This window comes from Penaeus monodon, chromosome 10 (assembly GCF_015228065.2).
Source record: "Penaeus monodon isolate SGIC_2016 chromosome 10, NSTDA_Pmon_1, whole genome shotgun sequence".
Taxonomy (NCBI): domain Eukaryota; kingdom Metazoa; phylum Arthropoda; class Malacostraca; order Decapoda; family Penaeidae; genus Penaeus; species Penaeus monodon.
The window spans coordinates 10,316,773-10,321,593 of record NC_051395.1 but is presented as its reverse complement, the minus strand read 5'-3'; positions in this window follow the sequence as shown (position 1 = coordinate 10,321,593).

Below are 4,821 nucleotides of genomic sequence, written 5' to 3'. Positions count from 1 at the left end.
GGGGCCCCGGGGTTCACCCCCGGGGACCCGTGGGGGAGGCCGCGACCCCGAGGATCGGGTCCATTCCAAAGGGGGGGGGTTAAAGGGGGCGCTGGGGGGCGGGCCCCGGGCCCTCGGGGGGGTTGGGGGGAGGGAGGAGGGCGGCCGCCGCAGACCCTCGGTACACAGCCATCATCGATCTTCCCTTTGACGTGGGTAAGGCAGTGGAACTTTTAAGTATGATTGGGTTCATCTCATCTGAATATTTTAACTATTAGATCTCAAAAACTGAGGACCACAACACAAAAACACACCACACACCACACACACACACAACACACACACCCACACACACCCCACACACACACACACACACACCCCACACAAACACACACACAACACACCACACACACACACACACACACATACATACAATTCACACACACTAAACACACCCCCTAAGGACCGACACTAAGGAAAGAAAAACCACAATACAAAAACAAAAAACTATAAATTCTATAATTTGTTTTGATTTTGGGTTTTTCTTCCATTTTATCAGACGGAAGAGTGTTTGATTCATAAATATATAGAAATATATAGTATATACCGGGTGTGTGTGTGTGTTGTGTGTGGTGTGGTTATATATATATATATATATTTAATATATATATATATATATTATAAATATAATATATAAATATATATTATATAATATATTAATATATATAAAATATAAATATATATATATAAAAATATATATTAATTATAAAAATATTAATATTATAATATAATATATATATTTAAAATATTTAATTATATATAAAATAAAATTATTTTATATATTATATATATATATATAATAATAATAAAAAATAAAAATAAAAAAAAAAAAAAAAAAAAAAAAAAAAAAAAAAAAAAAAAAAAAATAATAAAAAATAAAAAAAAAAAAAAAAAAAAAAAAAAAAAAAAAAAAAAAAAAAAAAAAAAAAATAAGGTTGGGGTGTGTGTGTGTGATTCATATATATATATATTAATATATTTTTAATATAATATATATTAATATATATTATATATATATTATATATATTTTTAATATATATATATATATAATATTATATATATATATTATATATATAATATAAAATATATATATATATACACACACCCCAAAAACACAACACACACACACAGGTATATTTTATATATATTCATAAAGTGATGTTTTTTCAAAACCTTTTCCCGTGGATACAAGGAAGAAAAACCACAATAAAAAAACTAGAATTATAGAAGTTATATTTTATATTTTTGTTTTGTGGGTTTTTTTTCCCATATTGTGTAGGCCCTTAGGGGGTTGTTAGTGTGGTGAATATGAGTTGTGTGTTGTGTGTGTTGTGTTGTGTGTGGGTGTGGGTTTGTGTGTGTGTGTGTTGTGGTGTGTTGGGTGTGGGTGTGGTGTGTGTGGTGTGTGTGTGGTTGGTGTGTGTGTGTTGTGTGTCCTCATGTTTTTGAGTACCCTAATACGTTAAAATGAATTCAGATGAGTGAACTAATCAATTAAATAAGTTCCCCACTGCCTTACGACGTAAAAGGAAAAGATGCAGATGATGGTGTGTATCGAGGACTCGCGCGGCCCCCGCCCTCGCCTCCCCCCCACAAGCGCCAGCGAGCGTTTTAATTTAAAGGCGACAGATCCCCCCCTCAGGGCCTCGAGGGCCCGTGAACCGCGTCGGCCGCTGATTCTGAGCCTTACGAGAGGACACGACTGCAACTGCGAAGAGAATCGCCGGGAAAAGGTATACCGCCACGAAACCCCCGTGCTGAAGCCCAAGGCGGTGAGATCCCCAAGGGGGTAATTTCCCGTACTTGAGAGTTCGACGACAGAGGGGCGGGGGGCCCGAGACCTCGTGCCGGAGATGCCACTGAGGTACGCGCTGATGCTCATGTACACTCCGAGATTACTCCCCATGACGCCCAAGGGATAAGGCAAATTTACGGAGGGAAGCTGTGGGAACCCCCAGAGACGCTGGCCAGGAGGATGAGAGAGATAGAAGAACCCAAAGAAGGAAGAAAATTAAAGGGAAAGTTTTGATCGGTGTTTTCCCCCGGGCGCCCGGGGAAAAGCACGAGACAAGCGCGGGTAATACTGACCAGTGTGTGGGAATTAAACCGCGAGGCAATTTTTTGCACTGCGTTTTTCCTCGTCGAAACTACCACTATCGAGATTCTCGCAGATTTCAGTGCTGAAGTTGAGCATCAGGGAACAAATTTTGTCGATCTGAATCTGGGGAATGTAGATAGAGTCGATGACATGACCACAGGAGAAGAGCAGGAGAGCCGGCTCAACCGTCACGTTCGAAAGGACTTGTAAAAACGTTCGTCTAACTGGTCCTTCCTCGACCGACTGTGTCCTCTTCAGAAGAGGAGAACTTTCTTCGTTTCTTGACATCTGAAAGTAAGCTTAATTGATGATGGTTTATAACTTGTTAAAAAATGTAAATAGTCTTTAAACTACACGGACAGACATTAGCATGCATGTGTAATAAACACTTGGTTGTCAGATGTAAGCCTTCATCTTTAGAAAGAATAATATAATAATAATGAAACAGTATTTCATAGTCAGAATATGATACTCATTTGAAACGCCTGTCTGTATGAGTCCCTTGTCATAGTCATGGACGGGAAAATCACCCCACTACTAGCAAAAAATTTAACAATCAGCCCAAATATACACAAAAAACACCTTCTGAAAACCACAAACATTCGGTTAAATTTGGGAGCCCGAAAATTCAAATTATTTGCGAAAAATTTTTTATCGACATATGGCACGGGACAAAAGAGCGAGCACCTTAGGGGCTTTTTTTAACACTTTTTTTTTGCTTTTATCATCACAAGGCATAAGGGCGAACAAACATCGGTTTTTAATAAGATACCTTTTTCAGTAGTGCGTGTAAACATAAATTTGTTAAAAATTTTGGATCTTTATTTGTTAGCACACTAAAGAAATTTACCCATCTAATCAAATGAGTAATGATGGAGGTTTTACACACACTCCGTGGGCACTCGGGGTAAATTGATTTTGAAATTCGAAAAATTGTGAACCTACCCTGATAATATATATATAATTATATAAAATATTTAATATATAATATATCTTTTATATATATAGGGTTTATTTTATAAAACATATATATACAAATATATTAATATATATATATATATATATATTAAAAATATATTATAATTTAATATAAATATAACATTTTTAAAATATATAAATATTAATATTATATATATATATAATATATATATAAAAATTTTATATTACATACACAACACACACCAAACACACACACACACATATATTTATATAATATATATAATATAATATTAAATATATATATTATATATATGTGTGTGTGGTGTGTGTGTGTGTGTGTGTGTGGTGTATATATGTGTATTACAAAACATTCTATACATCTGACTTTGGTTTCGAATTTTTAAAACAATTTTCACCCAGTGTCACGGGGAGTGTGTGTACAACCTCACTAAAAAAATTTTTTTTCAAGGGAAATATCACAACACACACGCATAAATATGTGATGTGTTGTGTAGTCTGTGGTATATTTATCTATCATCTATATATTTTAAATTTAGATTTGTGGGTCAAATGGCAGTTTAGTTAGCCCCGATAAGAAGTTAACTATTTATCACGAGGACAAGGGGGGAAAAAAAAAAAAAAAAAAAAAAAAAAAAATTATTGCCCCAAGGTTTTCAAAATCCCTTTTTTCATTGGAAAAAAAAGCAGTAAAAAAACACCCTTTTTCGTCTTACTTTTTTTATAATGGTTTTTTATCCCATAAAAAAAAATTTTATAAAGAAAACTATAACTCTTATTTCGTATAATTTTAAAAAAACAACTAAAAAATTAATTTTTTGAATAAACACATACCCCGGATATTTTAAAAAAACAAAAAAAGGTTTAAAATTATTTGTAAAAACCCCCCACCCCCAAGGGAAAAATAAAAAACAAAGTAATTTGGGGGAGGGGGGTTATTATAAAGCGGGGGGCATTTTAACCCAAATCCACCCTTTTCCCTGTCTGCCCCTTCCCCTGAAAGATTTAATTAAAAACAAACACCCCCCCCCCCCCAACCAAACAAAAAAAACACACCCCAAACACACACACACACCCCACAAACAACACACCAACAACACACAAACCCCAAAACCAAACAAAAAAACAAAACAAGGGAAAAAGGGTCAAGAACGTTCGGGGAGCATCCGATTTTTGGGAGGTTTTTGGGGCAGGCGAAAAGGGGGGGGGAGAAGGGGTGAAAAGAACAGTGGCCCAGACGGGGGGGTGGAGGGGAAAGGTGTGGAAAAAAGAAAAAGGGAAAGGAAAGAAAGCCCAGAGGCTCGAGAAAAGGGAGAGTGTGGGAAAAAAAGGGAAAGTAAAACCAAAGCCCGGGTGAGAAATTTTTGCTTAAAAACCAAGGGCAGAGCTCCCGGGCGGATAACAACCCCAAAAGGTAAAACGGAAAGCCAGGTTTTAAGCGGACAAGTTTTGCCAAATAAAAAAAGGCCAGGCAAGACGTCTGACCGGGGGAGCAGCAAAGGGTCCGGGGGAAAGAGAAGTGTTTAGTACCCGGGCCCCGCCTATAATGGTGTTAAAAGGGAATCCTTGTTCATTCTTTGGACATAGGTTTGACCGAGAAAGTACGAGTATTTTTTAGAGGTTCTTTAATTTTAAAGTTTTTAGAAAAGGATCAGCCTTTATTCATCATATCCCCAGTTCGCCCGTTTCAACACACAAACACAACCAAACAAACAAAAAAACAAACA